Source organism: Erpetoichthys calabaricus, chromosome 2 (assembly GCF_900747795.2).
Source record: "Erpetoichthys calabaricus chromosome 2, fErpCal1.3, whole genome shotgun sequence".
NCBI lineage: Eukaryota > Metazoa > Chordata > Cladistia > Polypteriformes > Polypteridae > Erpetoichthys > Erpetoichthys calabaricus.
The window spans coordinates 297363768-297376240 of NC_041395.2; the positions used below are offsets into that span (position 1 = coordinate 297363768).

Below are 12473 nucleotides of genomic sequence, written 5' to 3' on the forward strand. Positions count from 1 at the left end.
CTGTAACCCAATTTTGATTCTGCAAGGTTGCACTTTGTTTTCCCAGAGCTCAATTACCCATCGGTTTATGGTGAATGAAGATTTCTTTTTTATTTCCCCCTATAAACAAATACTGATATGATAACTTTCCTCAAAGCAAACTTGATATTACTGCATAAAAACACAAGCCTTTGGCAAATCTGTGGTGAATTACAGCTTACAAGAGTCATCAGCTGGAAAGATAAGAAGGTCATATCTTCAAACGTCAGTGTCATTAGCTTGACTAGACAATGGTTTTCACAGAATCTTTATCTCTGATTGTACATTAAAAGTGTAATTGTGTACAAGTCCGGCTGATAGATGTTGCTTCAACTTTCAGACGTAAATAGTTAGAGTTTTTTTTATGCAAGGTTTTAGGGAAATGGTAGAAAAGAAATGGGAGTAAGGAGTACATCAGGTGATCTGATTTGTGTTTTCTATTAATTAGAATGTAGTTCTGTGTTTTAATATTCTTATTTATCATATCAAGGAGTGGCATATATGCAACTAATGCAAGTAAGAATTTCACTATACTCTGTACATGTGACAACATTAATACTACTCTGGTCTACCTCAGAAAGACATCAATTGCTTGCAGTTAGTGCAGAATGCAGCAACAAGAATCCTAGCCAGAAAAAGAAAACCTGACATATCTCTACACCTTACCAGTTTTAGCGCTGTTACATCAGTTACCATCTATCCATTATCCTAATACAGGGTCACAGGGGTCTGCTGGAGCCAATCCCAGCCAACACAGGACACAAGGAAGGAAACAAACCCCACGCAGGGCACCAGCCCACCGCAGGGCACACACACTCACACACCAAGCACACACTAGGGACAATTTAGGATCGCCAATGCACCTAACCTGCATGTCTTTGGTCTGCAGGAGGAAACCCACATAGACATGGGGAGAACATGCAAACTCCTTGCAGGGTGGACCCGGGAAGCAAACCTGTGTCTCCTTACTGCAAAGCAACAGCGCTACCACTGTGCCAGCGCCTGTGTCTTTAAAATGCTACTAATGGGATATAAAGCTTTAAAAATCTCTTTAAACAAGAGATATAAAACTTTAAACAGCCTATTCCTGTATCTTTGAGTGCTTGTCCTCCTACATTCCCAGTCGTAATCTTAAATCGTCTAATAGCAGTCTGCTTATTATTCTAAGAAGCAAACATAAAAGAAGTGGTGGGGCGTCCTTTTGCTATTATGTGCCAAAAGTCTGGAATTCTCCACTAGCAGAGATATGTCAGGCTAGCACTGAGGATCATTTAAAAAAAAAAAAAACTCCTAAGAGCCCACTTATTTATTTTGGCTTTCTCATCTCTTCATTTTAGTTCGACCCTTAATAAATTAGTTATGCACAGAATTATACTCTTCAATGAACCTGAAATCATTATTAATCTTTACTTTTCTCTGTGTTCTTATTCAGTTCGGCACCATCAAAGTCCTGTGCAGCCACCTGTGATGTTTCAATCAAAGTGGATACCCCAACCTTCCAACGAGACTCACTTCATTGACTATTAAAAAGCGACTTTAACGTTTTTTAAATTATTTTTTCTGTCCACCCTGACAACCTGACCTTTTCAGAGACACGATTCTACATTTAACGACTATACTTCTCTTAATTATTTGTCTATGTTATGTAAGTGTTCATTATTTATTCATTATTATTCTTATTTATATACTGTATATTTTGTTTTTCCTTGCACGTAGCTACTTTTTTGACATGTTGTAAGCACTTTGAGCTACATTGCTTGTGTGAAAATGTGCTATAGAAGTAAATGTTGCTGTTTTCGCTCCTCCTCCTCCTCCCACTACTACCTCTACATTATTGCTGGTAACACAATGTGATGACTCATGGAGTTCATTTATTGTGTTTTCTTTTTCTTCCTCACTACGACTTTCATGATTTAAAGTCTCTTTGTCTCCACCAAAGTGACAGGCGCATGACAAGAAGTACCCTTGGATGGGACGAGTCCATCACAGAGCGCCTTCATCCACACTGCTTGTCTTTGGACTGTCTCAGGTGCACCCCCGAGAGCAGTAACACTCCACAATAAAGGTGACCTGTTGCCTGCCTTATTGTTTTTAAGTTTAGTCGTTGTATGTTACAAAGTCAACAGAATTCTCTTCCCACACTTACTCTCAGTAATGCAAGTAAATATCGAATATATACAGTACAGTGGGTTTAGAACATATTCAAATCCCTTCACATTCTGCACACTTTTATTGTGTTGTACATTTAATTTTAAATAGATAAATGTACCCATTTTGCCCATCAATCCACACTCAATAACCCGTAATAGTAAAGTGAAAACATGGTTTCAGAAATGTTTGCAAATATTTTAAATCAAAAACTGAAATCTCTCATTTGTATAAATATTCAAACCCTTAGGTGAATGCTGTACTTTTTAGTAGCCCCTTTGGCAGAAAATACAGCTTAAAACTTACAATGACACACAATCACCATATTTTATTATATTATACTAGCTGTGTAAGCCTGTGCTGTAAAAAGCCTGGGGTCCTAGAAACTATTGAAAGCATCAGAAAAAAACTGAAATGTACAGATGTCAGGTAATTGAAGGGAACAACTCTGGAAGTCCCTCTCCTAGGAGGTTGCGTGTTGCTGACGTGCTCGCATTGTTTGTGCATTAGCGGCTGAGTGACTTTGTCTTTCTTCGGAGGTTTCATTTTACTGACGAGCTGGCCTCGCTTGCAGATCCTCGGAGGTGGAGCCCTTACCCCAACTCCACCTCTCACTTCTGGGCCGAACAGACACACACACTTCCACGTGTAGACGTTTATATATAAGATAAGAATTTCCACAACATACATTTTATAACAATAAAACAGTGTAAATGATTAAGTAAAGTAATGAATAAAATGTACAATATCTAGCAGTCATTACACTGATATTACTGTCAGGCAAGAGTGACAGTTTAGCTCTCAGAGTTTAGCTAATCAGGGAGTATAATATAAGCTGAAGACTGCCACATTAATCACAAGATGGAGGAGAAATTACACACCAAGGTAGCTTCTAGTGATGTGATTGTTATAGCAGCACAGACAGGCAGAGCCCGACAGGGTTTGCCACTGAAGTGATTTACTGGATAAGCTGTGCATGTTTAGAGACACCTCAGCATGACGAATTAGACCTTAATTCTCCTTATGGCAATGTAGCACTGTTATATGATCTAGCCCGATGTTTCTGTTTATGCCAACAAACCCTAAGAAACACACAATTTTCATGGATTTCATACCAGGGTGTGTGCCTCTTTCCAATTGTCGCTACCAAGCAGTTTATTGCATGACTTTCAGTGCCAGGCCTTGGGTCCAGAGACTAAATTAAGCACACGGAAGCCCACTTTCTCTATAACCACACACAAGGCAAAGCTAGCTGATGACAGTCCGAGACTCCTGAGCAGCAACATACACTTAATTCACTAAAAACTTGACATAACGTACAAAACAAAGCAAAAGCAAAATATTCTGAGGACACAGGGCATGGTGCATCCCATCTCAGTCTGGTGCCATCTTTAGGGTTAGGTGGTGCTTATACTAAATATGTGGACCAACATACAGTTTTAAAGTTATGACACAGAAATTTCAGTTTAGCATAGCCAGAGTAGAACATTTTTTGATTTTAAGCACATTTCGTACATTTAATTGGCTGCTGTCATTATAAATGTTTGAAATTCTTTTTAAAAATTCTTCCTAAGAAACACTGACGTAAAATGATGAATTTCATCATTTTGTATGCATGGCTAATGCTTTAAGACAGTGGTCTCAAACTCTGGTCCTGGTGGGCCACAGTGGCTGCAGGTTTTCATTCTAATCCTTTTCTTAATTGGTGACCAATTTTTGCTGCTAATTAACTCCTTTTACTTTCATTTTAATTGACTTGTTTTTTAAGATTTGTTCCCCTGAATTTCTTCATCGTTCCTCTGAATTGCTTCATTTCTTTCCTTAAATGGCTCCCAAACAGAAATGAAATGTGAAGTGAGTGAGCCAACAGAAGACCAACTAAGTCAAGAGCTCAAACTCCAACCAGTTTCACTCCAACCAGTTGCTTAATTAGGAGCCGATTCTTGTCGTTAATTCTTGTTCTTTAATTCTATGGCTTGTTGCTGCTCTCATTGTACAATTGCATACATTTCCAAAATTGTTGATTTTCTCTTTTCTAAGAGCACTGTAAAAATGTTTTGGTGACCTGAGCAGATCATCATTTCTGAGACCTTCATCTTTATTTTCAGATACTGCATGATGGACACAGTTTTGCTGGTCATGTTTTGGCTCATTTTATACCTCATTGTTGTTTGGGTGCTAATTAAGGAAAAAGAAACAAGCGTTCTGAGTCTTTAAGAGCAAGTCAATTCAAATGAATTCAAAACAAGTTAATTAGCAGCAAAAAAAGATCACTAATTAAGAAAAGGGTCAGAATGAAAACCTGCAGCCATTGGGGCCCTCCAGGACCGCAGTTTGAAACCACTGCTTTAGGACCATTAAGGTCTTCTAGTTTGTGGCAGTTGTTTAAGTTGTCCTTGGATGGTAACTCTCAAATCGAGAAAGAAGACAGGATACATAGAATCACAATCAAGTTTTGGCCTTTACCCTTTGTTCTTTGACATAATACTATTTATTGTGGTTGTACATGTATAATTAAGTGGACATGTGTATTTTGTCTTATGTATGATGATATTTGCTAAGTAACATGCTATACTAAACTAACAATACTAATACACCAAAAATTACAATTCATCCTTTTACAAGAATCAAGTGAAGTTAAATGTGGACCATGTAGGGGCTGCTGGAGGGAGAGACCTCCTGTTGAAGGAACAGCCTCCAAGTAAACAGCCACGAGCAGACTTATATCTATGTCTGACTCATAGGTGACAGTGAACATTTCATAAATTAGAATCATGCACATACATTCACAAGCATAAAGCTGTGCAACATCTGGAGATGAAGGCAGTGTGTACACATGTGGAAATGAACTGTCATAATAAACACACACCAGAAACTGTAATTTGAACAACTCATGTAAAGAACAATCATTTTAAGGCCAGAGCTGGTGTGTGTGTGTGTGTGTGTGTGTGTGTGTGTGTGTGTGTGTGTGTGTGCGTGTGTGTGTGTGTGCGTGTGTGTGTGTGTGTGTATATATGTGTGTCTATGTGATGGTTCTGGTTGGCTCCATACTCCCTATTTACTCCCAGGAGCCACTTGAACTCGAACCATCGATAGTCATGAACCAAGATGAGCCGGGCAAATGAGGACACTCACTTACAGCAAGCGGTACATGAAAGAGTGACACATGCTTCTATTTAAAATTAATCAAAAAAAAAATGTGTCCAAAAGTTCAGTGATCAAAGTCTTCAATAAACAGCCAATAAATAAATAATCCCAAACAACCAAGGTGAATGTGGAGGTTAAAAGTCCTTAATAAATAATCCATATAATCAAGGCTAAAATCACACGGCAGGAATCTGTTCTTTAAAATAACTCACAAGCCCGGGTGCATTCTTCTAAAACCATCAATCTCTTCTGCTTACACTGCACGGGATCCTGCAGAAAGAGGAGACGTCCTGCCGACAGGCACAGACAGCTTTTCTCACAGGCTTGGGTCCTCATGGACTGTCTCCTTCAGGCTGCCGTGCCGAGTCTCACTCCTTCGTCTCCCGCTGCAACTTCTCAGCCTTATGTGGGAGCCCCCTGTGAGCATCGGGTCACTCCAGTTACTCCATAAAAAATGTTCAGCCTGAGTGGTTCTCTTCAGCACCCGAGCATTGAGTCTATGCCTCCCCCCACCTCAAGAGCTCTTCTCCTACCTGCCTGCCTCCTCTCCTCGCAATCCTGCCTTCGTCTCCATTATCCATCCATTTCAACCGCTGTCTCTCTTTGTCTTTCTATTCATTTTTTTCTCCTCTGTCTCTGTTCTGTGCTCTCTCTGCTGTGTGGGCTCCTCTTATATTTGCTTGCTACGGTGTGATACGGTAAGAATGTGGCACCTGAGTAGTGCTCACTTTCACACGTGTATGCGCGATCAGCCAGGCACCCCAACTGTCCCCAGAGTGGAGCGCACTCATGCACAACTGCACCCGATTGGAGCCTGCACTTTGTGGGTCACAATTATTTATTGAAAAATCGCAGATTGCCATAGACTGTTCATCACAGTGTGTTTAAGATTATATTACTATAGCTGTGTAAGGCCGTGCTGTAAAAAGCCCGGGGTCCTAGAAACTATTGAAAGCATCAGAAAAAAAAACTGAAATGTAGAGATGTCAGGTAATTGAAAGGAACTACTCTGGGCATCTCTCTCCTAGGAGGATTTGTGTTGCAGACGTGCTCGCATTGCTTGTGCATTAGCGGCAGTAGGAAAAGTAAAAGGGTAGCGTATAAGTGACTTTGTCTTTCTTCTGAGTTTTCGTTTTGCTGACGTGCTAACCTCGCTTGTGTTAAGCGAGTTTTCTGTTTCCTCCGAGGCAGAGCCCTTACACAGACTCCACCTCTCACTTCCAGGCCGGACAGACACACACACTTCCACGTGTAGACGTCAGTGTAGACATCTTGTATAAGATGTTCATTTTTGTATTACATTAAGGTATTTTGACAAGCCGGCACACATGCCATCCATCTCAATAGCTAAGCAACCTTTAGATATTTTTAACATTTAATTATTTTTTTCAGTTTTTACACATGGCCAAACATATGTTACTTGGTCTAGAGCAAAAGAGAGAGCAAAAGGATGCAGAAAAGCAAAGAAAACTAACTCCCATTGAAGACACCGTTTTACTCAAAATATTGTGGATAAGGACATTATTTTCTGCTTGAATAAATGATTTAACTTAATAAGGAGTTTTAGAAAGCATATAAGTATATATATATACCAAGCATTTAAGCTTGCAAGGTACATGCATACATAGAAGCATGTGAGCGGACAAGTTTTATCTGTTTCCCTGTCATTCTTGTGCAGCTGTCCAATAAGTACGCTCATAAGACAACATGACCTACGATTCTCAAGCCTATGTAATCCAATTCAGAGTCACGCTGAGCCAGAGAGTAATCTGCCAGCATCAGGCGCCTGAGTGGGGTGAATGTCCATTAGGGGTTCTTACAACTTTGGTTGATGTATATGAAGTGGCATTGTGTTTTGTAATGTACTTGTACTGTTTTATATTTGTAAATCCACCCCTCATAATGCAATGGGAAAAGTGGCATCTTAAAATAAAATGAAATCCTCTCCCCAAGAAATGGTTCAAGATTTTTTTTACCATTTGTCAAGAATTCAGTAATGTTATCATAAAATAGTGTGCTGTTTCTTTGTGTGATCTTTCTTGTTGTTTTATTACATAACAGGACTTATATTTGATCTTTTTTGTCATACAATGCTCTGATGTGTGTTATTTTAGTTTGATGTGTTTCTCTTCTTGTTTGTCTTTTGAGCTTTTCTTATAGGAATACAATGGTTGTACAGTGGTATTGTTCATGTCAGCATGTCTTGTGAGTTACCGTGTGTTTTGTTCTGCAGTATATAGAATATGCTGTACACATATACATGTATACTGTTGTATATATTTAATTTTAAAATGATACATTTGCAATTTTCACCTATCAATCTGTAGTCAATAACCCATAATGATAAAGTGAAAACATGTTCTCAGAAAAATTTCCCCAATTTGTTAAAAATCAAAAGCCTAAACCTCTCATTCATAGAAGTATTGAGAGACGTTTTTGTGGGAAACTATGCTCAGGTGCAACCTGTTTGGTTTAATTCACCGTTGGATGTGTGTAGAACTTGACTGAAGTCCACTTGTTGGAAACAAGTAGCTTTATAAACTAACTATCCATTCCCCGCGGCTTCGCCCACGAATTAGTGAAACAGGGCAGTGAGGAGGGCCCTGTCCAGCTCTCTACTCCTGACATCACTCTTCCCCTTTCCTCGGCCCGCAGCCTCTGTCTCGGATTAGCGCAAATATATCGTTTCTGCAAGCAAACTATGATTCTTAGAACGATGAGAGAATTCACAAAATCAACTGGAATGTTCAAGCAAATAATAGAAAAAAAGAGATCTAAATCTGTTAAGTAGTTCTCTTGTTTTCTAACTAAATGGAGTTAAGGTTATGCCTCGAGGCAGACGCGTGAGTGAGGAGGGCATGGCTCCCTCCCCGCAGCCCGATGAGTCTCTCTCGGATTTGCACTAATAAATCAGTACCACAAGCAAACTATGATACTTAGTGCGATGAGAAAGTCACAAAATTAACCGGAATGTTCAAGCAAATTGCAGAAAAAAAAACCCAATCTAAATCCGTTAAGTAGTTGTCTCGTGAAAAGCGGACAGGCATACAAATGGGTTTAAAAATTCATAAGAAATTTCGCGCTTGGACCACAAAATTTTTAAAACCATTTCTTAGCGAGCACCTATGAGCCAAGGGTAACCTACATTCCAAATTTCAAGTCCCAAGTCCTCATGGTTAGGGAGATTTCGTGATGAGTGAGTCAGTGGTATTTGGCTTTTATATATATATATAGATTGGAAATGCTGAAGGCGGGAGGAGTAGCAATTGGGCATTAAAAAGTTGGTATGACGCTGGTAAAATTGCATCGCAAATGAAGGTGAATATGCAGAAAGGTGATGTCATTTGTTTTTGAAATTCTTAATAACTACGGTTAAAAAAAGTGCATAAACTTTATTAACGTCCCTAATATAAAAAGAGAGTGACTAATTGTTTAATCCAGAACTCCATCGTAATAACTATACTAACTATGAAGTAGCTTTATAAACTAATAAATTATCACTGGATTGTAAATGTTGTTATTGTTTGGACTGTTAAAGAGTACTTGCAAATAAAGGATCTGCATAAACCTCAAAACTTCACTGATCCAGTGTCAGAGGTTCAGATTGTTTGCCCAGTTATTGTCTGTGTGCAGACTGCATGTTTTCCATGTGTGTCCACATGTGTTGTACGTCTCTTGGCTGCTTCCGACCTTATAGCCCAGTACTGCACCAGTCTATCGTGATTGCAAATTGGATTAAGTGGGTTTCAGACCATTATCAAGTTTATTACTTCATATTGATTTTGTACATCAGTCTGCAGCGGTGCCCTTTGTAAAAGTCGCTGTTGCTCACATATTGCACAGATAAAATGCACTGTCTTTTTATTGGAGGACGTGAGCCGTGAATGCCAGCTCAGCTCTACAATTGAGCAAGAGTCATTTTGGATTAGGCAGCTCAGCAACACGGTGGTTAGTTTTAGTTCATAGCACAGCCTGGTCACTGTGTGTGTGACGGCCAGAGTAGGCTCCATGGTCCTGGAGAGCTTGAACCTGGAACTGTCATTAGTTGTAAACCAAGATGAGCCAGACAATTGAGGACACACATAGTCAGCAAAAATTAGGTGCAAATGCTTCAGTGCTTTTATTTGCAAAAAACAGTTCTGTGTATAACTAAACAAACAATCCATAATATCCAGTGTATATCGTGGAAGATAAAAGCAACATCCAAATAAAACAGTTGCTCAATTCCAGGAAAAACCATCCTGGCATTACATTATTCCTCAGCCAGCCCAGCACCTCTTTCACTACAGGTTTCCCCAGCATACCCCGTGGGTCTTCCAACTGGTGGAGATACTGACAGGTATGACCACCACTCCTGACTCCCGTCCCACCTGCTTCGACTGGCATCTTCTGGGACGCACACTGCCATCCCATACAGTAGCTCAGCACTATCTGGTTCCCTGAGATGTTTGTTCCACATTTCTGCTTAAACACTGATCAACGAGGACACCCCTTGGAGTGCAATTCACTTCACTCCTAAAAAAACAAAATGTACACAAAGCCTAGGTGCTCCATTCTGCCTTTCTAATACAGTCCTGCGCCCCTGGGACCACCTTGAAGCACCAGAAAACCCTCCTTCCACAACTTCTAAACCTTTCTCTCTCATCTCCTTTCCTCTTCCTTCCAGACTTTTTCCAACTCCAATCCTTCTTATTGCAAGCTTAACCACAGTTGCTCCAGAAAGCCATTTTAAACCCCAGACAGGGTGTACTTATATGGAAAACTAATTATGAATAATCTTTGCACCTCCTGGGTCTGCACTTCTAGCACACCCTTCCCCAAGTGGCCTGAAGTTTCTTGGACCTCAAATAGCAGACAGCCACACATACCATAATGGATGCCATTAATTACAATTGTACCGTGGGACCCCCAACTACAGTCACCCTGTCCTTCCATTAGATAATCATATCTAGATCATCTGACTTGGGGCTCCCTCCACATTAAAAAGGACACGGCGTCATCTTGTGGTAAATGGCCCAGTTAGCCATTCAAGTTGCCATAGCTTACTCGCCCAGGGGCTTCTTATGAGACACCTCCTGTCCGCTAACATGTGCAGACTGTCGGTCGCAGTACTTTCAGATGCACACGTCATTGCACATCACTGAGACACAATCACTTCACCCACGTGTGAGTCAGGCAGATTTCCATACAAAATGGCACATGAAGTTTCAGGTGAGATAATATTAATCTATTATATTTATAACAAAGCAGACACACTCAAATGTACAGTGTGTTGAACATTTCCATGAGTGACAACACAGATTCACATGTTAGCGCATCCCCCCATACACACACGTGCACCTGGATATCCTCACATGCGTCGCCTATCTCTCCCATTTGGTTTAACTCATTTTATTCTGTTGTCTGTTCAGCAAATATACATGAGCAGTGGCCTAGAACTAATGGAAGCCGCTGAAGCGCACCTTTTCCTAACTGATATCAGCCATAGCAGAGAAAACCAGGAAATGAACTTGCATACCTTTTCCCATATCCAGCTGCTTGTCAGGACGGCCAGAGCTGGTCACTGGGGCTCTTTGGCTCACGGTCAGCTCACGAGGTGCCGGGTGATGTGACTGCCCTCAGCACCACATTTCCACTTGTGGACTGCACAGCAGGAGAGACTCTGCCGCACTACTCTCATATTAGTCAGCTACGTAAAGGTGACCTTTGAACTGTGAGTACAATTGTTTCAGAGATAAGGCCTCCTACGGCCCACCTGGGCTTGATCCAGTGCACCACAGCCCTTACGTTGCACAAGTGCCGGCCTGCTTTCTTCTGCCTGTGTTTTAAGGCTTATCACATACTCAAACTACATTTGACTACATTTGCTTATTCTGCTAAGAGTTAATCATTGACTTTTAATCGGTAATTCAGCAGGACACCATGATTCCTGGTCACATGCAAACAGATCTTATGATGGGGAGACACTGGCCTGGATGTTGTCTGTTTGGTTCAGACAAATGGGTAATGCAATATGTAACGCTAATTGTTATTGCAGTAAGTAAGCAATGTAGAAACATAAATCTACAGAATGCAGTAGGCTCAGATTTGCTTTTGCTGCAAGCCGGTACAGCGCTGGGAGCCCGCGGTTGCCCTGCCAACTGATGGGCTGTCTTCCAGAGATGTGGCGATCACACTTCAGGTTGATCTTCGGCGTGTCGTCCCGTTGGGGGGAGTCCCAAAAGAGTTTAAAAACCTTACACTATAAAAAATATTATTGTTATTCAATATTGAATTACAGTAGATTTAATTTGGCTTCTTTCGACACTGATCAGCAGAAAATGATTCTTTAAGGCTATTAAGTAGCTGGGCATGGGCAGCATTTTAGGGAAGGAATTGAAGGTGGCACCACTGCTTACTTTTGTTCTGTCTGTCTCCTTAGACGGGAGAAATAATAAAGTCCAAAGGACAAGTGATGTCATCACCTCACAGGATGAATCACCCTTTCTTCTGGTCTGGACGATATGTAACCACAAGTTCCAATGGAAGTCAACGTTCAGACAAGGACCTCTTTCAGAAACATGGAGTTTGAAACGTGGAGTTTGCATGTTCTCCCCGTGTCTGCGTGGGTTTCCTCCGGGCACTCCGGTTTCCTCCCACAGTCCAAAGACATGCAGGTTAGGTGGATTGGCGATTCTAAATTGGCCGTAGTGTGTGCTTGGTGTGTGGGTGTGTTTGTGTGTGTCCTGCGGTGGGTTGGCACCCTGCCTGGGATTGGTTCCTGCCCTGTGCCCTGTGTTGGCTGGGATTGGCTCCAGCAGACCCCCATGACCCTGTGTTCGGATTCAGCGGGTTGGAAAATGGATGGATGGATGGAATTACAAAAATAAAACTCAAAATAATCAATCACATGACACCCCAAATGATCACTGGTGCAGCCAATTGGCTTTGAAAGTCACAGAATTGGTTCATTGGTGATCATCTGTCTGGAGTTTCAATGGATTGCAGTCTATATGCCACATGTATGCTGAAGGTCCATCTTGGTGGCCTAACCTACACTGTGAAGACACTCCAAGAAACTCCATGAAAAGAAGATTGAAAAGCACAACTCAGGGGATGGGATGGGAGTTGAGAGGTTGAGAGCATGCACTGATACAGAGTGTTACTGCACCCACCACGAA

The 12473-nt window shown here is 41.0% G+C and overlaps 1 protein-coding gene across 1 annotated transcript in view; it reads right to left on the reverse strand.

Annotated features, from left to right (window-relative positions):
• The window catches only part of acsl5 (acyl-CoA synthetase long chain family member 5), a 94536-nt gene extending 83443 nt beyond the window's left edge, over positions 1-11093 (reverse strand). The window contains exon 1 of the mRNA XM_051922175.1: positions 10832-11093. The gene's annotated coding sequence lies outside the window, so the exon portion shown is untranslated. The remainder of the gene's footprint in view (positions 1-10831) is intronic.
• Positions 11094-12473: the final 1380 nt, after the last annotated feature.